General features: G+C 38.4%; 1 protein-coding gene and 2 pseudogenes across 10 annotated transcripts in view; 2 read left to right on the top strand and 1 right to left on the bottom strand.

The window, feature by feature from the left end:
• The window catches only part of Sntg1 (syntrophin, gamma 1), a 941919-nt gene that overhangs the window by 433882 nt on the left and 483380 nt on the right, over positions 1–24657 (top strand). The gene's annotated exons all lie outside the window — the stretch shown is intronic.
• Positions 10612–11091, bottom strand: Gm7445 (annotated as a pseudogene).
• On the top strand, positions 11442–12664 carry Gm6152 (annotated as a pseudogene).

Below are 24657 nucleotides of genomic sequence, written 5' to 3'. Positions count from 1 at the left end.
ACTCTTCTCTTTCACTGCCTCTGCTTGGTGGTGGGCTAGAGGAGATGCTGAACCTTTATAAAAAGTAGGTTGCAAAATATTTATGCCTGTGAATGAGTTCCTGGTTATTCCTCCTTTTTCTTCTTCAGGTTCAGTGTATCTAGTTTTATATTCAGGTCTTTGATCCAGGTGTAGTTGCGTTATGTTCAGAATGACAAATATATATCTCTTTGGGTTATTCTCAATGCAACTATCAAGTTTGACCAGCACCATTTGTTTAAGATATTGTTTTTGTTTCTAGTGTGTATTTCTGGGCCCTTTAGGAAAAAATCAGGTGTCTGCATGTGTGTAGAATTATGTCTTGGACTTCAGTTAGATTATGTTGATCAACATAACTGCTTTTGTGCCAATATCATACTGTTTTTTATTGCTATAGTTTTGTACTACATCTTTAAATTGGACATAGTAATCCCTCTATCAGTTCTTTTGTTATTCAAGATTTTTTTTTTTTTTTTTTTTTTTAGCTATTCTGGTGACATGTGTTTACATAGGTTCAAAAAGAAATGAAGTGCACAGTGCCTCTGGAGTAACTGTGCATGTCCATATTTCTGTGGATGTGCATGTGTGTGTCTGACCTCTATACACATGGAAATAATTTGTGCAGACCTAGTGATGTGCATCCACACAAATATGCACACACAGTATTAAAGTATTTTTAATCATGTGTATTTTTTATTTTAGCATAATATATGTATGTTCTGTAGCATTTAATTTGCAGGTATGAATAGTGAAGTGTTTGTATTTTTTTCTATACTGCATCCAATGTCTGGCCACAGTTGGAACAAATGGTTTTCTAGGTCCAGCCTTAGGTTCATTCCTTAGGAGGTGCTCTGGCTCCCAGCTATCACTGTATATTTCTTTCACGATTCTGTGTTGACAATCTGGATATCTTGCATCCTCAGAAGGATACCAGTGATTTAAACTCCATTCCAGAACGTTTCCACATTTGTGTAGGAGATGTCCCAAGAGAGTCAGGGAAAACAGACAATTATAGGCACTGAGTGGGCCAGAATCCTGATCCTCTTAGCAATTTAAGATTCTTGGCATACACTTTTCATTTCAATGTTTGTATTTGCATGTGTACATACTTGTGTGTGTGTGTGTGTGTGTGTGTGTGTGTGTGTGTGTATGCCTATAGTGGCCAATGAAAAACTTGGGTGTTGTTCCCCCAAAATAATCAACCTGTTTATTTATTGGAGATAAAGTCTGTAAATGTCTTAGAACACAATGAGTAGGCTAGGCTGAATGCTCTGCAAACCCCAGGGATCTTTCTGTTATGGCATTATAGGAATGTCACCCATTTCTGTCTTTTATTATGTGGATTCTGGATATTAAACTAGGTCCAGGCGCTGATCAAGCACTTTACTAACTTAGCTATATTCATAGCCCCCATTTCTATGTTCTGTAAATTGAACTCTCATCCTAAAACAAAATACTGGTATTTATTTTTCCTGCAAAACTACAATCAGTTCAGGTGGCAAAGTACCCAGTTGGGAAGCCATCCTACCATCTGCTGATAGGTCAGGTGAGTGAGAACATACAGACAAGTCCATGAAAACCATTCATATTTAGTGGTCTCAAGGTATGCTGAGAATCTGGCCTTCCTTACAACACTTCTCAGCCCTTCTTTCCCAAGCTTCAAAATAAACTTTGGAAATTTATGTGCAGGAATATTGAATATTTGAACTCTCCCCAAAGATTCAATTAGGAATAAAGAAATGAGACAATATGTAATGTTATTTTGTGTGCCCATTATTTTGTTGTATTTTGGTTGACTTCCAAAAAAGGTGTATGTAATATAAAACACACACACACACACACACACACACACACACACACACACACACACACCAGCATTCATGCTTCAGACTTTGATTAATTCTAAAGCCTTTTATGATTACCTATCTATTTATGGGATCTGAGCTACCTTTAAGATAATGAAGGTACTAACATGCACAAATTTATATAATTTGTGTGTCTTTTTCCTTATTATTATTACTATTACTATTACTATTACTATTATTATTATTATTATTATTATTATTATTATTATTACTATCATTTTGAGACTGAGCCTCATAGATCTGAGCTGGGCTTAGCTTTGACCTCTTGATCCTGTTGCCTCTTTTGCCCTGATACTGGGAATAGTTACAAACTACTTTGCCTTACTCATATCTGTTATTGTAACACCTAAAGTTTTAAAGTACCTAAGTTATAAAATTAATCTTTCCCAATACCAAATTAGATTCTTACAATTAGCATTGAATTTAATAAATTATATTAACAAAACTATGGATTGAGGTGTGTATGTTTAAAAACAAAATTTACACAGGCAGAATAGTGTTAAATCCTAAATATTTTCATCACTGACAGTATAGTATTTTTAGTTTTTATTTTATTCTTTTATATTTTCATTTTCAATATATTCTGGCTGAAGCTAACCCTCCTTACACACACACACACACACACACACACACACACACAGAGAGAGAGAGAGAGAGAGAGAGAGAGAGAGAGAGAGAGAGAGAGAGAGAGAGATCTACTTTCCCTCTCTTTGCCTTTAGAAAAGAACAGGCCTCCCAGCGATATCAGCTGAAGACACTATAACAGGATACAACATCAAGCCTGGGCAAGGCAGACCAGTAGGCAGAGAAAGATCTCAAGAACAGACAAATTAGTCAGAAACACTCCTACTCCCACCAAACACCAAGCTAAACAACCACAATAGAAACTCAGAGGATCTCTTGCAGACACATACAGACCCTGTGATTGCTTCTTCAGTCTTGGTGAGCACCTATGAGCCTCGGTTAGCTTATCCTGTGGGCTCTTGATGTAATTTACCCTTCTGGCTGAGTTGTAAATATATACATATACTTATATATCTAGCTGTGTCATTAGATAATAGAGAAATATATCTGTATTTTAAATATACTTATATAAACTATTCATATATTTTGGAATAAAATTGAAGACCCAGAGATGAACCCATATACCTATGGTCATTTGATCTTTGACAAGGGAGCTAAAACCATCCAGTGGAAAAAAGACAGCATTTTCAACAAATGGTGCTGGCACAACTGGCGGTTATCATGTAGAAGAATGTGAATTGATCCATTCCTATCTCCTTGTACTAAGGTCAAATCTAAGTGGATTAAGGAACTCCACATAAAACCAGAGACACTGAAAGTTATAGAGGAGAAAGTAGGGAAAATCCTCGAAGATATGGGTACAGGGGAAAAGTTCCTGAATAGAACAGCAATGGCTTGTGCTGTAAGATCGAGAATCAATAAATGGGACCTCATAAAGTTGCAAAGCTTCTGCAAGGCAAAAGACACTGTCAACAAGACAAAAAGACCACCAACAGATTGGAATAAGTTTTTAATGGTTAATAAAAACAATAAAATTTATGCTTCTTGAAATGATAATAAAATTAAAACTACTAAAATATATGAATTTTGTAATTTTACAATTGTAAGGCCAAGGCATAAAGATCCTGAGTTGATGGTCAGCATGTGCTACGTAACACGTTCAAAGATGATCTAGGCATCACTCAAAACTGCAGAGCTGTGATGTTGCTATTTCACACCCATTCTGGTGATGATCCCTTGCTTAACCTGTATTCTGTTAGAATGAAAGTATCTTTAGCAGTTCTTTGCTGGGTGGTCGGGACAGCCTGGTGGATAAAGAAGTGAACAGTTTTCTCCTTGCATGTCAGGGCAGCACTTGGTACTAAGTGATCAGCCAGCAGGCAGCAGGCAGCAGGCAGCAGGCAGCAGGCAGCAGGCAGCAGGCAGCAGGCAGCAGGCAGCAGGCAGCAGGCAGCAGGCAGCAGGCAGCAGGCAGCAGGCAGCAGGCAGCAGGCAGCAGCCAGCAGCCAGCAGCCAGCAGCCAGCAGCCAGCAGCCAGCAGCCAGCAGCCAGCAGCCAGCAGCCAGCAGCCAGGAAAGGACACTGATACAGAGCAGCAGAGGATTTCTTTTACAGCAAATTACTCTGTTCTCAGAATGAATGAAATCATTCAAGCTAGTCCTTTCCTTTCCCATCTCAAATTGCAAATGCATGTTAGTGTGTAGCATCATATAAATATGGAAGAATCGGTTGTATTTAAAATAATTATAATCAATAAAGGCAAAAAAGCAAAAAGCAAAAAAAAAATCACAGTGAATGTTGTCAAAAGTTAACATATTCTGCAATATTATATAGTATCTCAACCCTTACCCTAATGCATACTTTGCAGAATAACTTAACTAATTTCCTCCAGAATTTTGTTATGTGGTATAGGTAGGTTTTAAATATATATTAAGTGATGGTTAGTACTGCATACTTGTAGGTATACTATAAATATTGCTAAGGGACTCACGCTGGAGTCAGACTGCTGGTCACTACTGCCAGGCATAACATCTCTTATCCTCTGGGTGCCAATGTTTCATAAATAATACAGTTTGGATAACAAAGTGCCTACTTTAAACGGTGTTATGGATTAATATCTCATATTCTACATAAGGGTAAGCCTTAGTTTGATTTTTATTTCTGTGATAAAGATCATGTCCAAAAGTAAGTTGATGAGGAAAGAATTTATTTCATATTACAACTCTCAGGTGACAGTCCATTGAGGGAAACCAAGGCAGGAACTCATATCAGGAACCTAACCTGAGTATCTGAAGCAGGCACTATTGAGGAGCACTGCTTATTGGCTACTCCCCACTCACTATCTCCACCAAGAGAAACTCTCCACACTGGGCTGTGTTTCCTTACAACAATCAAGAAAGATTTGCCTATAGCCTAATCTAATGAAAGGATTTTCCAACTTGAAATTCCTTCTTTCCAAATAACTTTATCTTGTATCAAATTGATAAAACACCAACCACTGTAAGACATTTGGTAAATAATGAAAACTATATTAATGTTTTTCTTTACAATTGTTTTCCTATATTTTCTTATCTAAGTATGTTTTAAATGATCCCTTTATTTTGTTTCTTGCTCACCTCATTTACTTTTGATAATTTGGTAGTGTGAATTCCAAGACAAATATCAATCTCATAATATTTTGCCTCATTCTTCCTTATAAAATCTAGTTCTTTAATAATTTGTGTTATGTGAATCCTTTCCCAACTACTACTGAAAATGCATTGTTTGCTAGTAGAAAAAATGTAGAAAAAACAAGTGGTTTTGAAAACTATAGCTGCACAATTTCCTATGCTTGAATTCCTACAGTGAGAAAAATATCATCAGACATAAACAAACAAAAATTTCCGATCCACCAAGCTCCTAAACATTTTAACTTTTTCTTCATAGACCAATATAAATTAGCCAAAGAATCAGTTCTTCCAGAATCAATCAGTCGAGCAAGCAATATCCCCCCACCCCAATTTAAGGATGAATCAAAAGAGAAAGCAGAGGTGATTACAGGACACCTAGATACCATTGACTTTTCTCATGTCCGGTAAAGTATCATGTGAATACACATAGTCTTTTTGGAGTAGCATTCACATGTTAAATCCTTTTCCAGAGAATTATGTGTAGTCACAACTATGTTTAAAGCCATTTTTAATGTGTTTTGAAAAGATTGTGAGCATGTTACAATGGCTGCAGCCTCATTTCTTGGGTCATCATGTTTTCCCAGCATCTCTTTATATTGTATTCTACATCCTTTCCTTATTAAGCTAGAACCTATAACTTACTAAGAATTGGAAAAATAAATACAATCGTCCTTCCTTATGTAGAACATATTCTTTTTGAGAGTTGAATGTAGAATGAGATAGTACTCCAATGACTTGTGACATCACCTAATAGAGAAACATAATATTATGATGTGTTTAATTTGACAACTTGAATCTATACAAAGATCAGTTTTTAGATATCTGGCAGAAGGAAGGGACATTTGAAGTTTGTGGGAGAAGCCAGGTGAGAGAGTTCTGACATGGCTGTAGAGGAGACAGGGACTTCTGTTCTGGGATTTTCTTTTGCTGCCATTCCATAAGGATTCCAGAACACAAAGAAAGAATCAGTCTCATGCAGATGCATGGTCCTGCTTGATAATGAGAACATAAATCATATATCTTAGTATTTGTCATCTGCTGTCAAATTTGAACAGATTGCTCTGGCTGAAATCCAAACAGACCACCAGTATTCTTTTGTCTTCATGGATGATTGATTCCCCCTCTATTTTAACATTTGAGTCTATGAATTAAGAGTCCATCTATCCCATGTCTGACTTTTGACTTACAAAATTGGGTGCTGATAAAGCAGAGCTGTTCTAAGCCACTACACCTCTTGACTTGTTAGGGTAACAGTGAAAAATCAATATACCCCTGTAGCAGAAACAGCCTTCTTTCTCTCCATGGGATTTTCTCTGCCTGGTCCAATCCATCATCTTCTGCCCTGAATTTGCTTTATTTTTGTATGTCTGCTTTCATTAAGAAGCACTTGCCCTATTGCTTAAAAACCAGATGCTTTCATCCCTCATCTTAAGATCAACAGTAGCTGAACATCTGCCTGGGATGGTGCTTTAAAAGAGAGTATTTGTCAAAGTCAAGAAATGTCAATTGCTGTGTTGCCCAAGCAAACTGATCAACTCTTTCTAATTGTGTGTGAAGGAATTAAATTATGAGATGATAGACTCATTGTTAAAACAAGCAAACAACCCCCAAACCTACCTTCACAGCATCTCTAATGCATCCATCCCACATTTTATTTTCTGAGCATTTCCTCTTCCAGACTGTGCTCTGTGATTGTGCCTGTCCTGTTGCAAGAGTTTTACTTGGTAAATATAATTAGCATTTTGTGAAAATGTATATATCTCCATGTCACCTACTGAAGCATAACTGAATTGATAATACTTGTGTGCTTACTACAAGATAATGTAGTTCTTAGAAGATGTTAGGCAGTCCAGAAGTGTCTACTAAAAGGGAAAGTGATTTTTTCCCTTAACTTTTAAAAAATAAATTTTGTTTATTTTGTGTGTGTGTGTGTGTGTGTGTGTGTGTGTGTGTGTGTAGTAACTTAGAAGACAATTTGGTTCTCTCCTTCTACCATGTTGCTCTTGAAGTTGAACTAAGTCATTAGGCTTGGTGGAAAGGGTCTTAATCCACTAAGCCACTTCACCAGCTCAAGGATGGCTGCTATAACTGTCTCTAGAACATTATTAATGTAAGGTTCTAGAAAGTCATGATCTTTCAATCTATGCTTAAACATTGTCTTCCATCATTTTTAGGAGGCCCAGGCTATGTAAAATTAGCTCTTGTTCTATCATTCTATTACAGTTACAGATATGATTGACCATATCTTTTTGGCTTAAAAATACCCACTTATCACCTCATAGCTCTCTTATGTTGTTTATAAAATAGTCCTAATTCATGTGTTTGACTATCAGAATATATTTGAATTGCCCAGGTTTTTACTTCTGTGTACTGTGTACTATGTACTGCTCTAAAAGTCTGAGAAAGCCACTGTCAGTCTGCATACCAGGCACTGTCCATGGTGGATCTGTGGATCTCTAGTGGAGCCAGAGAGGTTAAAGAGTTGCAGCTCTCTGAGTGGATGGCTTTCACTGAACAAGGTGGGCTTCTGGGTCTCTTTCACACCTGCTGCTGTTTTGGAGTCAGTGGCAGACAGGGAGATGCACTGGGCAGCTAGGGGACAAGGTCAGGGCTACCAAGTCAGCAGGAAGTGGCTGCAGTTAGGCTCGCACACCTGGCTGGTGTGGCTGAGTTGAGGTTCAGCAACAAAATCCTTGGGAGAGAAAATAATACAACTCAGTAAGACAGGCATTCTCAGATGATCGTTGGTGAAATAACTCGTGTACTTTATTCCTTGAGGAGAGGACCTTATGAACATTTGGGGGTGGGTTAGTATTTAGAGGCAGATGCTTTTTATTGGTTTGATCTGAGATGTTAGGGATGCCTCATCTGCATGTGGAAGGACTTCAGGTGTTATCTCTTGTCTCGGTCTCCACTCTCCTCAGTCTCCAGCCCCGCAGCAACACGAACGACTCAGACACCAAGTCAGGTTCACGCAACAACGTCTTTACTTCAGGCTTTTTCCCTTACAGCTCTCTTCCCCAGCAGCTTCTTAGGGCAAGGGCTAAACTACTCCTATTACAACAGCTTCTGTTACTCTATTTCTACTCACAGCAAGGGCTAAAACAACTCCTATTACAACAGCTTCTCTTCTATTACTTCTACTCACGCAAGGGCTAAAACAAAAACTCCTCACTACTCTCGCAGACTCACCTCCTTCTAGCTCCACCCCACCTCATCCAATCAGAATTCACACACACTCCAGGCATGAGCTCAGGTCATTCACAGATAGGCTGACAGGTCCTGATCACCAGGAACAATCCAGCCTGGCAGGCAGCCCACCCATGCAGCCTCACTGCGCATGCTCCGGCAAGGCAGTAAACAAGTGGGTTTCATAGGACCTGCGGCCACACCTGCTTCCCACAATCTCTACTTGACTGATTGCCATAGCCCTCTCCATGGGGTGTCATGGTCATCTCATCAGGACAGGAACCTGGTCAGGAGTAGATTTAAACACCGACTTTTCTCAATTTTGAGAAATGCTGGAGTTCCCGAATCTTCTCGACCTCACCAGGTTTTTAGTCTAGTGACATGGTTCACTGTGCCACAGGCCACTGCTCATTCAGATTTAGTTCAGACTATACAAGTCAGATTGTTGTTTACAAATAAAATGTTAAAGTGATTTTGTTCATGATAAAGCTCTAGCATATGACCTCTGATGAAGCCTCTCCACTCACCTTTTCTTTAGCTAAAAATGATGGCTACAATAGTCAGACAGTGAATAGAATAGTTTACTAGTACTCTGCTTATAAGAATTTTAAAAATAAAAAAATAAAAAAGTATATCCATAGCTCTTCAGATTATGTCTCTATTGTCTGTAAAATGTTAAACAATGAAAAGATTTCTCAATAAAAATAGTTCAAATCCTAAAATTTGTTTATCTAGAAAAGAATAAGACAGAAAATACTTGAAAATTTTTGAGAATGTGTTTTAATTTCAAGTGGAAATTAATTTAAGCCCAATCTTCAAATATGGGTCTTCTTCAGAAAAATTAAAGGAAGCCATGACTTTTTTCAAGTTCAGTTGCTTTCACTGTTCATGTGGTACATGGGAATTTCCAGTGTGTCATAGCCTTGAACAACAGAAAGCAGCAAGAATTGCAGTGGCTTAGGCTAAGATTCCTGGAAAGATTGGCTTTGTACTTTAATTAATTATAAAAATATTTTACTGAGCTACTGTTAAGTACACAGTGGTATGGTCAATGCTATCAAAATAGTTCATACCCTGGAATTAAAACTAAGAAACAAAAAATAAAGATTGATCTCTAATGTTTTCTCTTCCTGGTTGGTTGTACCATTCTTAGGAGATATTAGCCACAGATTTTTATACAAGTGATAGTGATTCAGTAAGTGTATAATCTATTCCAGGAACATTTATGTAAGCTTATTCCACAAGTTCTTATGAGAACGATATCCTGTTCCTGAGCCTCAGATGTGAATGGAGATTTGTATAACATTAATGTTAGACAGTGCTATCTGACATGAGGAATGAAACACGCAGAAGGTTGTCTGTTCTTTTAGAGTCATTCATTCACTTGCATGATTTTTGAGTATTGATTCTTGGACCTGCACTGTTAGGCACACACTTGCTACACTGGTCTGTATTACTGAACCCTAATGATAAATTCAGATTGGAGGAATGAGAGAAACTACATAGATAGAAAAGGCCTGTTAGTGGTTCTATTTCCCAAATAAGATGGAATTTAACAGGAATGTCTTTGTGAATTTAAGAAGACATGGAGTGCAGTGGTTGAACTTTGTTTAATCAAAGTGAATGGCATAACAAGGCTCAGTCAACAGTAGATGGCATCAAAATACATAAGGTCATTTTCAGCTTAAATACAATATTTTATATTTATTTTATTGTATATAAGATCATTGTCAGGGAATCATTTTCAAAAACACGTTGTTTTTATCATGAATGCCTATTTTGTCTCAGATTGCATTTACCATCATAAACATAGTGATTTCACTTCATCCGAGCCACTCAGACTGCTTAGGTATAAAAATGGCATAATCACTACCTGTGCAGTTACAATTTTGTTGTCATGTGACAGAAAACAAAAGCCTGTAACTTGTTTTACTCCACAGAATGAATAGGCAGTTACATTTTCTTCTGCTTATTTTATATCTTTCTATAGTTTGAAAACTTTGAGAAGATATTGTCATATGTAGAGATAGTTATGAAACCATCACTCTTTAGTTTTATCTATATCTCTATTATTTATATTTAAAATTTAAGTAGAAATTAATCTATTTAACAACAATAGTTAAACATGAGTCTTCAGATAGATTTAAGGAAGCCATGATTTTATTAATCAAGCTGCTTCCACTGTTCTTGTGGTACATGGGAATTTCCAGTGTGTCACAGCCTTGACCAAAGTAAGCAGTGAGCATTGAAGTGTTTTACCCTAAGCTTTGGTGAGTCTCAAATGCTTACAGCATCCTCTCTCTCTCTCAAGGATGAATCCCCTGCAGTGTTTAGTCTTTGTCCAGTAACTTGGTGGCAAGGTTGTCCAGGGTCAGCAACCACACCAGGAGCGCCTGGGCCACCTCTCATTTGCCAATTCTTTGGACCACCCAGTCCTGCTGGCACAGAAGGCAGCCATTATTCTGTTTCACCCACAAGGACATGCAGCAGTTGTGGAAGGAGTGGTTACACTCTCCTCTCCCCAGACCACGACACAGTCCTCTTGCTTGTTTTTAGCTTGACATCTAAGACAGGCATCCATCACCTGGACCCTGCAGATGGCATAGGTATCACACTCAAGGTCCCACTCCACATGGCTACCGCATTCCACTTCTTGAGGGAGAACATCTTGTAGCCTCCCAACTCGGAGCCTGCGCTCCCGGAGAAGAAAGGACGCAGGGTTCCTCGCCGTCCTCCATAACGGCCATGGCGGCAGTGCAGAACCCATCGTTTTTAAATAGGGTTAATTGATTCTCTGGAGTCTAACTTCTTGAGTTCTTTGTATATATTTGATATTAGTTAGAGAGACTGCCTTTGCACTTTTATTTGTATTTTTATTTGTGCCAAGAGTAACTCAAATTTTAATACAAAATATACATATAATATTTATTACACACACATACACGCGCGCACACACACACACACACACACACACACACACACACATATATATATATACTTTCAATACCAAAACCCAATATGTTTAAGTATTAGTAATTGGCTTGTTTATTTTAATCTTGTATTAAAGGTAAAAATAAATGTAGCTAATGTAAGGCTAATTATAGTTTATAGATTAGATAAATATTTTTATACATAAATCATTACATAGGCTAACTAATATCAAATATATACAAAGAACTCAAGAAGTTAGACTCCAGAGAATCAATTAACCCTATTTAAAAACGATGGGTTCTGCACTGCCGCCATGGCCGTTATGGAGGACGGCGAGGAACCCTGCGTCCTTTCTTCTCCGGGAGCGCAGGCTCCGAGTTGGGAGGCTACAAGATGTTCTCCCTCAAGAAGTGGAATGCGGTAGCCATGTGGAGCTGGGACCTTGAGTGTGATACCTATGCCATCTGCAGGGTCCAGGTGATGGATGCCTATCTTAGATGTCAAGCTAAAAACAAGCAAGAGGACTGTGTCGTGGTCTGGGGAGAGGAGAGTGTAACCACTCCTTCCACACCTGCTGCATGTCCTTGTGGGTGAAACAGAATAATGGCTGCCCTCTGTGCCAGCAGGACTGGGTGGTCCAAAGAATCGGCAAATGAGAGGTGGCCCAGGCGCTCCTGGTGTGGTTGCTGACCCTGGACAACCTTGCCATCAAGTTACTGGACAAAGACTAAACACTGCAGGGGATTCATCCTTGAGAGAGACAGGATGCTGTGCGCCTTTGAGACTCACCAAAGGCATGCTTTATTAATTTGTCTGCTTAGTTTTGGGAAATTCTCTACAATTAAGATAATTTGTTAAAAATGGCCTTTCCTACCTCTGTGGTGTGTGTGTGATACGTATGCATAGAAGAGTGAGAACACCAGAAAATGATCTTTGTTTATCTGTCAGTACCCACAACTGTGGGAACATTGTGTTCACAGAACATTGTGTTTATGCTTGAGGGTTAAGAAACAGATAAAAGAATGTTACAGTAACAAATAAAATGCATTGAGAAGCCGACTCCTCCTAATCCTTTTTTGTGTTGGGAGAGAGGCAAGCAAGGCAACCCTGCTGTCTTCATTTGCTGTGAATGAGGATTTTAACCTGCACTCAGTGAAGAGGGTAAATACAGTGCAACCGTCAGGTAAACGGCTTTGTCTCCTGACTTCTCCATCTTTGACTTGGCCAGGAAGCCTGGACTGTTCAACCACTTAGTTCTAAAGAACTGTTTTCTGTTTTTGCAAAGGTTGTATTGTATGTTTTAGTCAAAATATTAGTAGGAAAATGCTTACTAGTATAACACTGAAGTTCATTATGCAATGTTTTAATAAATAAAATGTTGTGCTTTGAGTAATTAAAATTTGATATATACTCTTAAACTCATTAAACTAATTCATCAATTTAAAAAAAAAAATGAGGTACAGAACTAAACAAAGAATTCTCAACTGAGGAATACTGCATGGTTGAGAAGCACCTAAAGAAATGTTGTACATCCTTAGTCATCATGGAAATGAAAATCAACACAACCCTGAGATTCCATTTCATACCAGTCAGAATGGCTAAGATCAAAAACTCAGGTGACAGTAAATGCTGGCAGAGGATGACCTTGTTGGACATTAGCGGGAGGAGAGGCTCTTGGTCTTGTGAAGGCTTGATGCTCCAGTGTAAGGGGATGTCAGTATGGGGAATGAGGGAGTGGATAGGTGTTGTAGGAACACCCTCATACAAGCAGGGGGTGTGGGGATGGGATAAGGTGTTTCCAAAGGGGAAACCAGGAAAGGACATAACATTGAACTGTAAATAAAGAAAATATCTAATAAAAAATTAAAAAGGAGAAAATCCTCCCAGTAGAACATAGAGTCTTATAGGTCTGGAGGAGATCAGAGTTTGGCCAGGATTCCCTGCCTTCAATCACCATAAATTTCTTTGTGAAATTATCTTGATTTACACTTGGTGTTGTATTGTACAGTGTTTATGAAGTCCAAACAATTTTTATTTTTATAAAACAGTTGTATGTTTAATCTGTTTCTGAAATCATTTTGCAATATATGGAGATAGAGTAGAAGTTGATATTTCTAAATTGTGACCATCAGTCAAGATTGCTTTGAGAACTGGTATTCTCTTTATGTTTGGAGGTGGTCATTAGGCTATAAGCCCGCTCATTGCATAGCAATGGACATGCTGTGCATATTCTGATCACTGGCAAGCTGCAGTAACTAGGTTCTCAAATGTGGGAAATCAGCAGACTGAAAGGTTTTGCTTTTGTTTTTGTTTTTTTTTAGAGTTCTTTTCAAACCTTCTCCCCCCTTTCAAATATTAAAACCTGCATAATTCTACAGATGATTCAGTAACTTGTGAATGGAAGAGTCATTGGTATTTCATTATGTGGTTACAGTACTAATTTTACTTTTCTCTTCAGTTTTGAAAGTGTATAAGCTATACAGGTCTCCTGTTGGAAATGTGAAAAAAAAGCACAATGGAACATGGCTTGGTGCTTTGTTCCTGCTTTCTGTTTTGGTTGGTTTTACTATCAGATGGATTTGTGTTTGTTTCAAAGCAACATATACATGTAGTCAGTAAGCATGCTTGAAAGGACAATAAAAGCCAGAGAAATGCTGATGGGAACTTGGAAGTTCAGGAACCAAGGGAAAATGTCCTGAGACAGCATTTGCATTTTTGACCTCTGTTGACTGTCTTTACAATAAAAATATTTTGCAGCTTAAAAAAAAAGTATGTGATTATCTTAAAGAGCAACTTCTCTACATATAAGTTAAACACAACATTTAAAGAAAAAAAAATCATGGTTTCAAGTGAAGTTTATCTTGCTTTGTGTTTCTGCAAACCTCCGACACACACAGGTCCACCATACTAAGAATGTGGTCATTTAGTCAGGCTACTACTCTAGAAGTAAGAACAAGGAGTGTTACCTAGCATACGTATTAGTGTCCATATTTTTAAATTATCTATCTCTGTGTCTAAGTAAGTGCTTATATCATGTGTCTGTGGAAGGTACAGAAAAACTTCAGGAGTTGGTTCTCTCTACCATGTGTACCACGTGGGTCTTAAACTCAGGTCATTAGACTTGAGTCAAGTGTCTTTATCCATGGAGAAATCCTACCTGCCCTATATTTCATTTTCACAGCTGAGACCTGAATGTCCCTAGTCAGCCTGGAACCTCTTGGCAGAACTATTTTGATTACTATGTCAAAACCACTTGCAAGAGAAGTTCAAGGAATTTAATTTGGAAAAAGGAAACATAAAAACATACAGAATTCAAATCTACAAATAAAACTTTATTAAATTTGTTGTTAAATTCACAACTTCTTTATCAGAGCAGTAGGATTTGTATTCAGTCAAATTTGAAAGAGCTTAACTAGCTAGTGTGTAAAAGTGTTTCAACCCATTCTGGGAAATAGTAGCTCTAATGAAACTATATTCTTCTAATTAGAAAACCTTTACAAACCAAATTCTTAAAAAATCAAATTCTTGATTTTTATGTCAATGCCTGGCTTCTTTTTAATAATTTCTTTGAAAAGTTTGTACAATGAATATTAATGTTCTTCAACCCCACTGTCAGTCTTTTCTAGATCCAGCCACTTTCCTTACTGACTAAATTTTGTGTTTGTTCTGTTTCTTTGTTTACTTTGTTTTTCTACCAAGTTAAATTATGCTGCCCATATAGTCAAGGATATGTGGCCTTCCATTAGAGTGTGCTTTGTCTACCAGTGGAAACACTCTTTTTTTTTTTTTTTCTTTTAACAGACTAGTAGGTTTTTTTTTTCCCATTTTTTATTAGGTATTTAGCTCATTTACATTTCCAATGCTATACCAAAAGTCCCCCATACCCACCCACCCCCACTCCCCTACCCACCCACTCCCCCTTTTTGGCCCTGGCGTTCCCCTGTACTGGGGCATATAAAGTTTGCGTGTCCAGTGGGCCTCTCTTTCCAGTGATGGCCGACTAGGCCATCTTTTGATACATATGCAGCTAGAGTCAAGAGCTCCGGGGTACTGGTTAGTTCATAATGGTGTTCCACCTATAGGGTTGCAGATCCCTTTAGCTCCTTAAAGACTGACTCCGTTCTTGCAGCAGCTATCAGTTGCCAATGTTTCGCTAGATAGAGGTGGGACTTTGTGCCCACCTTCTTTCTTCCTCACTGGATTTGGCTTGGTTTGAGCTTTCTCAGGACTTTTACATACAGTCAAAACTGCTGTGAGTTTGTATGTGCAGCTGCCATGCTGTGTCAAGATGACACTGTTTCCTTGTATTCATTCATAGACTATGACTTACAGTCATTCTTCCCTTCTTCTGCAACAATCCTTGAATTTGGTAAGAAGGAATTCAGTATAGATGTTATTTTATAACTGAATAGTACACAGTCTTTTATTCTCTACACCAGGTCCAGTTGTACATCTCTGTACTAATTGCCATCTACTGCAAATAGGAGCATCACTGACGAAATTTTAGAAATACATTAATCTATGGGTATAACAATGTCATTAGAGTCAAGTTAGTACTATGTTCATTAGCAGAGTAATAGTAGCAGGTTTTCCCTTAGGACCCATACCACCTGTCTACCCACTACACTGTTTTTCAGAGTTAGTACCACAGTGATACTGAAACTAGACAGTGATCTAATGAGAAAGGGCGTTGGAGGGGGAGAGGGAGGGGAGTCAGTCTTTGTCTTTCCTTCCTTTCTTCCTTCCTTCCTTCCTTCCTTCCTTCCTTCCTTCCTTCCTTCCTCCCTCCCTCCCTCCCTCCCTCCCTCCCTCCTCTCTCTCTCTCTCTCTCTCTTTCTTTCTTTCTTTCTTTCTTTCTATTTTTTAAACCTGATTCTCTGAAGTGACTTTTTGAGGGTAGAATGGGGAATTTTTGTGAGACCAACGTATCTGTCACAGTGATTGACAGGTGGTTGGAAGCAATTCAAAATTGATTCCTGTCAATTATATGGACACAACTCTGGAGATTAAAAAGTAAAACTAGACAAAATCAAGTAAACAAATTGTAAGTAATTACTATGCTTATTAACATTGTGTCAATGTTAGAAGTTTAAAAAACAATTAACAGTAAACTAATAGCAAACCATGCAAGATTTTTTAATCCTATGTTTTAGCTGTAGGTTCAGGAAAATTATTTTAATCATTCACTAAATTGTATTTTGAATCTGAAGTTATCATTATACCAGTTAAATAGAGTGAGGTTATCAGATAAAATGAAAATATGAGAACAGCTCAGGATATGGGAGGATATGCTTTCAGGTTGTGGTCTAAGCTGGATGGAATAGAGTACTGGATGCTAAGACTCATAGTATTGACTAATGTGCATACAAGCTCATAAACTCTGTGATACCATGTCAACAAAGGAGCATAAGTTACAGTGGCCATTGTGAGAAGCTCCTGTTAACTCAAGCCTGCCATTGTTCTTAATGCTCTGGGAGTGAAAAGAAAGTCAATAAAAATGCTGCAAAATCCTCTGTGGAAAATGGTATCAAGAACACTCGTGTATGCCTGAGAAAAACTAAATTCTGGGGCTTAGGAACCATGTTTTCCTTGATGCAGTGGTCTTGAAAACCTCATAAATGTTATTTTTGAAACAAAGAGAAAGTGGCTAAATGTTCCACAGTCCATGGCTTTGAATAAAACCACACAAAAACTATTGGTTTCAACACAGCTTCTTTTGTAAGGTTGTTAACTTGAATATGAGAGTTACACATAAAAATATATAATAAAGAAATGGTTTCTAAAACTCACTAAATAAAAATATGTTCTAAATATATTATGTGATGAGTCCAAGGAACTCCTGGAATTTCTCACTTGTGTTACACTGGACAAACTCACAGCAGGCCTGGTTATGAGCAGACGCCTGTGCTCTGTACTGTGAAGATCACTACACCAGGCAATGCCAACAAATATTACCTGAAACTCCTCACAGATTCGAGACTACTGAATGCTATGAGTGATGATGTTTTACTGTATATACAAAGGTCTCTGCCTCTATAGAAACATGGTTTCATTACAGAAGACAAAGACTTTCAGCATTCCTTACTATTATTTTCTAGTATGTAGCAGATTAGTGTGTCTTCGAACAGGACTCTGTTAGAATGCTTGATTCAGAAATTTTCATTTGAGCTGTCTTGAATTTCATAAAGTATGCCTTGGGAATAGAATAGTATTTCCAACTATTTCTAAAACGACCTTAAGTATGCCTGTGACATACATTTTTTCACTATGTATGTATGGGTAGTGGCATTTTTGACACCTGTAATTATAAAGTCAAAATTCTGATCAACTCTAAAAACTGTTGGAGATCTCCTACAATATCAAATATTCAAGCAATATTTTTAAGAATTTATAAAAAATAAAAAGCATATTTATCTCTTTAGATGTATTTGATTTAGTGACTAATAAATAGTAAATTTTGTGAATACGAGATAGATGTTTTGAACTAAATCTCTTCATTATTCATTATAACTAAGTGTTCAATTTGCATACTTACTTAATAGTCCTATATGTTTGGGCTGCATTAGGATATCTGATGGGAAAAGGGATTATAAGTGTAAAACTATTTCAGAAGCCTTGGCTTAAAACAACTACAGTTTACTTTGCTCAAAAAAATCTTTATTTTAGCTAGCTAACCAATGATCAAAAGTTAAGGAAACCTCTTTAAAGTAAATAAAGTTGTATCCTTCAAAGTAGGGTGGCAGTTGCTTAATGATTTGTATCATGGAGATTGAATGGTGATGAAAGATCCTGACAGAATGTAAAAGGACACAGAAACACTGAAATTGGCAAGATAGATGTCAGTGTTAGCAGAACTAGCTTCACTGATTTAGAAAAATAGAGGTGCACAATTCTCTGGCCACTCCTTGAACCTGTGTGACTGCCAATGTTTTGACCACTCCTTGACTCATGTGTGTGCCCACTGATGAAGCCCATTGCCAGGTGTTTGTGATATTGGTTGCTGAGAAAGAGTCAGAAAATCTCCCCAGCAACCACAGCCCAGCCAGTACTGAGTTGCTACACCTGCACCAGACTCTTTCCTTGTACCCCTCCCATACCCATTTCTTGAGAATAGACATTGTTTAGATCTGGAAATCCCCTACTCCCTCCTTCTCCTTTCCCCCCTGAGGGCCTATAAAAACTGGGACCTCTTTCCCCTCGAGGTCGACTCCTCTACCCCTGCGTGGGATATGAGTCGTCCCCAGAGCTCTGGCTTTCCCCGAATAAAGCCTCATGTGGTTTGCAACAAGCTCGGTCTATTCATGAGTTCTTGGGTGTCTGCTATTGTCCTGAGGCCTGAGCGAGGGGCTCCTCTCGGAGTCTTTCAGTGAAGGGATTTAGTTCAAAACAAGTATTTGATATTCATAAAATTTACTATTTATTAACCAGTAAAGCAAGTACACTGATGAGATAACTATGCTTTCTTATCTTTTTTATCACTGGGAATTAATGTTGAACTCTTGTAGTAAATGTTGAAAGCCTTAATGGCATAAGTTTCAAGGTCTTTGCAGTGATGGAGGGGAAATGCATGCTTATGTCTGGGTGCCAATTAGCAGGCACATCTCACGTTTAAAAGCAAAGTAAGGTGGAGTACTGTGCTATTGAATGATGGCCATGATAAGATCTACAAGATAGCATTGTAAACAACCGGGCATCAGCTTTGAGACACTACTGGAGGTGGGAAAGCAGATAATAAGGCTTCTAGCTACATTTTTTCAAAGCAGGAGTCTCATGTCAACATTTCCTGAGTAGATCCAGCAGGCAGTCTGTCTGCCTTTCTTCTCTGTATGTGTGTTGACATTACTATCTTTATTAACTATTTCTAAAGTAAGCCTTGCTTTGTGTTTCCTAAAACAAACATGTCAAACCTATAGACAGTTCTCTATATCTGCAGCAAATAGTCAGAGATCCGTATTTTATCAAGAGATGCTACCAACTCTGAAAACTAAGACACAGATAACCTAGGTTTAAAATCAATATGTACAAATATTTGCAATACACTTACCATTACACCTTGTATGGAATACTCTGTAAAATAAAATATTAGTAACAATCTTCCTTCCCTTCCCTTCCCTTCCCTTCCCTTCCCTTCCCTTCCCTTCCCTTCCCTTCCCTTCCCTTCCCTTCCCTTCCCTTCCCTTCCCTTCCCTTCCCCTCTCCCCTCCCACCTCCCCTCCCCTCCCCCTCCCTCCTCCTCCTCCTCCTCCTCCTCCTCCTCCTCCTCCTCCTCCTCCTGCTCCTCCTCCTTCTTCTTCTTCTTCTTCTTCTTCTTCTTCTTCTTCTTCTTCTTCTTCTTCTTCTTCTTCTTCTTCTTCTTCTTCTTCTTCTTCTTCTTCTTCTTCTTCCTTCTCTCTCTCTCTCTCTCTCTCTCTCTCTCTTTCTAGGTTTTGGGTGATTTTTATGTGAAGAACATATTTTTATGTGGTGTGTCAATACTGAGTCTTCTCTATTGTGGTTAGAAAAGTAATTATCTACAAACACATGTTTTCACCTAATCCTAGAGACCAGTAGTGACTATCAGATAAACCTTGCAATCTGGGCATTGATGTGACTCTCTTCTCTTTTATTCCTCATTGTTGCATAACAGGTTTGAAAGCATGTTGGCTAAAGATAGTCATGCAGCTTCTCATAGTTTCAACATATATGTGGTGCAGAAGCAGCTCAGCTGGCTGTGCAGCTCTGGGGCATTTAGGGCTGCAACATTGTCTCCTTCCAAAGTCATGTAGTCATGTCAGAATTCCTTTGATGGTAGGGCTGACTACTCCATTTTCCTTTTGACTGAAAGTGAAGAAAAAATACAGGAGACATGCTCATTTAGTACTGCATATTATCTGGATGACTGAAACTGGAACACACTTTTGATGCTACTAGACTTTCTGAAGGCTAAACAATTTAGGAAAATTCACTGAGATATGAAAAGCAAGCACCTTTTATCACCATCATCAACAACAAAAACATGGCATTATGCAGGCATATTTCATTCTAGGATTCCTGAGGCCTGGAAGTTGTAGAAGAATTTAAATGCATGTCTGTTTCTTTTCATCTCCTGCATTATTTTCTCTAAAATCATGCTTCACAGAGAACATAATTTAAAGCTACATTTTATGCAAAGGAGACAGAAGAAAATTGGAAATTGAAAAACGAGTCTCTTTCCATACCCATTTATTGATTTTCATATAAATAAGATTACAACTTCAGTTCACATGATATGTCTACATTTTTAATTCATGATAAAGTATGATGGGATATTATACACTGAAGAATAAAATATAGCTCATTTACATTATCTCCTTAAGGCACCTGCCAATATTCACAATTATAACATTAATTTAAGGTTAGCCTGTAGCTTTTAAGATATGGCCTTATTTTGTACTCACTAGATTTACTATTGAAAAGATCCATAACATCTCTGTAAGATATGTCCATCTTCCAGGCATTCTGGAATGATTGGCTGAGAACCACTTTGTCCCAGTCTTCTGAAAAGCTTCACAATATCTTCTGTCAACCACTGCAAACAAGAAATTTAATGTTCAAATATTTCACATTTGTATAAGAATCACTTGGGAGGATTGAAATGAGCCTGTGGGATTTCTATGCTGTAAGATGTGAGAAGATAATAAGTTTATCTTTAGCTTTAATTGTCACAGACATAATTTAATTTCCACACTGGTGAAACTTTTAATTATTTTCCTGGAGTTTAGTCAAGCTTCTAAACCTACTTGGATGGTTGATTCTTTAGAGGGTTGGGACCCTTTATAAGCACTCGATGCAATCTTGTCACAGTTTATCTTGGTACTCTTGTCTTTTCTGCTGCCAAATGTATTCCTAGTCTTCATGCCTTTGAGCCTTCTGAAAATTTTGGAACATTGTGGCTGTACCAGTTCCTCACCCAACTCTATCCTTAATCTGAGGGGCTATTTTTTTCCACATATTTGGGTCAACTGTATTTCTTAGAAGAAAAGCAATCTAGTACTTACCCAGTTTACTCTTTTCTTTCTCAAACACAATCACCTATATAGACTATGCTGGCATTAAATACATTAGCCTTTTGACTCAGCTTTTCAGGTAATGGCACTATAGGTGTGCATCATTGAGCCCAGTTGCAAATTTGCCATTTTTTATAGGGCTGCTTCAAGTTATCTGAAACCAGACTGTTTCATTGGTCTTTCAAGGGAAGGTCCAACCTAGAAGTAAATGGAAACACAAGGCTGAGCATCACTATTGGGAGTCCAGGTGAAAAAGCAAGGTGAGAAGCATACAGATGTTCATGTGTGCTTCCTTATAACTCATAGGAAATGTTTGATTTCACAGAGACAATGGGAAGTGGTATTATGCTGGAATGATAGCTTTTTCATTTTTTACATCTTTTATTAGATATTTTCTTCATTTACATTTCAAAAAAATTTCCCAAAAGTCCCCTATACCCTCCCCCCTGCCTGCTCCCCTACCCACCCACTCCTACTGAAAGACCCCCGAAGGGAGACCCTCACTCAAGCACTCAAGCCCCGGGACAGCCGTGGACCCAAGAAGACACTGAGACCGTACTCAAATGTAGAAGGCAAGATTTAATAGAACAACAGCAAGAAAGCACATGGAACATAGACCAGAGCTCTGGGGTGGAAACTCATGCACCTAGTGGTGTAGAGGAGAATCGACGGCCAGCCAAAATTTTTCACAGGCTTATATAGTAAAACTCAAAGGGGGGAGAGCTGGGCAGGGAAAGTACAAGTTTACATCACTAGGGGGTTCTGCCAAGGGACAAGGGGTTCTGCCAAGGGAATCTACGTAACTAAGGGGTCATGTCCTATCATTTGGCAATGTACCCGGTTCATTTTGAGGTTGTTCCAGGAGGCCCTTATCTCAAAAATGTTCTTGGAACAGTTTTTAGTTGGGAGGGTTCGAACTTTAGGGTGAGGAGTTCAGGAATGCATTCTGGGGTGAAGAGTTTAGGAGTGTTCCGGGAACAATCTCTAGATGGGAGGGGTCAGGCTCTGGGGTGAAGAAGAGTTCAGTAAAAATTTTTATTCTTCACTACTTCTTGGCCCTGGCTTTTCCATGTACTGGGGTATATAAAGTTTGTAAGACCAAGGGGCCTCTCTTCCCAATGATGGCCGACTAGGCCATCTTCTGCTACATATACATCTAGAGACACGAGCTCTGGGGGTAATGGTTAGTTCATATTGTTGTTCCACCTATAGGGTTGCAGACCCCTTTAACTCCTTGAGTACTTTCTCTAGCTCCTCCATTGGGGGCCCTGTGTTCCATCCTACAGATGACTGTGAGCATCCACTTCTGTATTTGCCAGGCACTGGCATAGTCTCACAAGAGCCGGCTGTATCAGGATCCTTTCAGCAAAATTTTACTGCCATATGCAATAGTGTCTGCATTTGGTGACTGATTATGGGATGGAACCCCAGGTGGGGCAGTTTCTGGATGGTCCATCCTTTCGTCTTAGCTCCAAACTTTGTCTTTGTAACTCCTTCCATGGGTATTTTGTTCCCTATTCTAAGGAGGAATGAAGTTGCCACAAATTGGTCTTCCTTCTTGATTTTCTTGTGTTTTACAAATTGTATCTTGGGTATTCTAGGTTTCTGGGCTAATATCTACTTATCAGTGAGTGCATATCAAGTGACTTCTTTTGTGATTGGGTTACCTCACTCAGGATGATATCCTCCAGATATATCCATTTGCCTAAGAATTTCATAAATTCATTGTCTTTAATAGCTGAGTAGTACTCCATTGTGTAAATGTTCCACATTTTCTGTATCCATTTCTCTGTTGAGGGACATCTGGGCTTTTTCCAGCTTCTGGTTACTATACATAAGGCTGCTATGAACATAGTGGAGCATGTGTTGTTCTTACCGGTTGGAACATCTTCTGGATATATGCCCAGGAGAGGTATTGCTAGATCTTCCAGTAATACTATGTCCAATTTTCTGAGGAACTGCCAGACTGATTTCCAGAGTGGTTGTACCAGCTTGCAATCCCACCAACAATGGAGGAGTTTTCCTCTTTCTCCATATCCTCACCAGCATCTGCTGTCAGCTGAATGTTTTATCTTAGCCATTCTGACTGGTGTGAAGTGGAATCTCATGGTTGTTTTGATTTGCATTTCCCTGATGATTTAGGATGTTAAACATTTTTAAAGTGTTTCTCAGCCCTTCAGTATTCCTCAGGTGAGAATTCTTTGTTTAGCTCTGTACCACATTTTTAAATGGGGTTATTTGAATTTCTGGAGTTCAGCCTCGAGATCTTTGTATATATTGGATATTAGTCCCCTATCAGGTTTAGGATTAGTAAACATTATTTCCCAATATGTTGGTGGCCTTTTTGTCTTATTGACAGTAACTTTTTCCTTACAGAAGCTTTGCAATTTTATGAGGTCGCATTTGTTGATTCTTGATCTTACAGCACAAGCCATTGCTGTTCTGTTTAGGAATTTCCCCCCTGTACCCATATCTTCGAGGCTTTTCCCCACTTTCGCTTCTATAAGTTTCAGTGGCTCTGGTTTTATGTGGAGTTCTTTGATCCACTTAGACTTGAGCTTTGTAAAAGGAAATAAGGATTGGCAAGATTAATATAGTAAAAATGGCTATCCTGCTGAAAGCAATCTACAGATTCAATGCAATCTCCATCAAAACTCCAACTCAATTCTTCACTGAGTTAGAAAGGGCAATTTGCAAATTCATTTGGAATAACAAAAAAACCTAAGATAGCAAAAACTGTTCTCATCAATAAAAGAACCTCTGGTGGAATCACCATGCTTGACCTCAAGCTGTACTACAGAGCAATTGTGATAAAAACTGCATGGTACTGGTACAGTCACAGACAGGTAGATCAATGGAATAAAATTGAAGACCCAGATATGAACCCACACACCTATGGTCACTTGATCTTTGACAAGGGAGCTATAACCATCCAGTGGAAAAAAAAAGACAGCATTTTCAACAATTGGTGCTGGCACAACTGGTGGTTATCATGTAGAAGAATGTGAATTGATCCATTCTTATCTCCTTGTACAAAGCTTTTTTTTCATTTCAGAGTCTAGGTAACTCATAAAAGAGCAGCCATTTGATCTCATGTGTTCTCAGTTCTTGGGGCTGAGAGATTTTAATGTAAGGTTGTCTGGGACTTGAAGAGGGCTTACTTACTGTATAGGAGGGAAAAATTAAAATGCAAAAGGGAAAATAGGGTGGACTTTCTATGACCAGCACTGGTTTTTTTTTTTTTTTTTTTTTTTTTTAATTCTTAATCCCATTCTTGAGGGAGGCGGTATCTATAAATCTCTTCTTGAATGCCAACAGGTTTCAAGTCCAACATGCTCCTGAGTCTGTTGCTTAATCAAAATGTAACTCAATGTGAATCACTAAGATAATGTGCTAAGTGCTGGGATCAGGTGTTTTCTGCTTAATATGCCAACT

Source organism: Mus musculus, chromosome 1 (assembly GCF_000001635.26).
Source record: "Mus musculus strain C57BL/6J chromosome 1, GRCm38.p6 C57BL/6J".
Lineage (NCBI taxonomy): Eukaryota > Metazoa > Chordata > Mammalia > Rodentia > Muridae > Mus > Mus musculus.
Note: the sequence above shows the minus strand (reverse complement) of the source record. Positions and strands in the feature narration are given on the sequence as shown.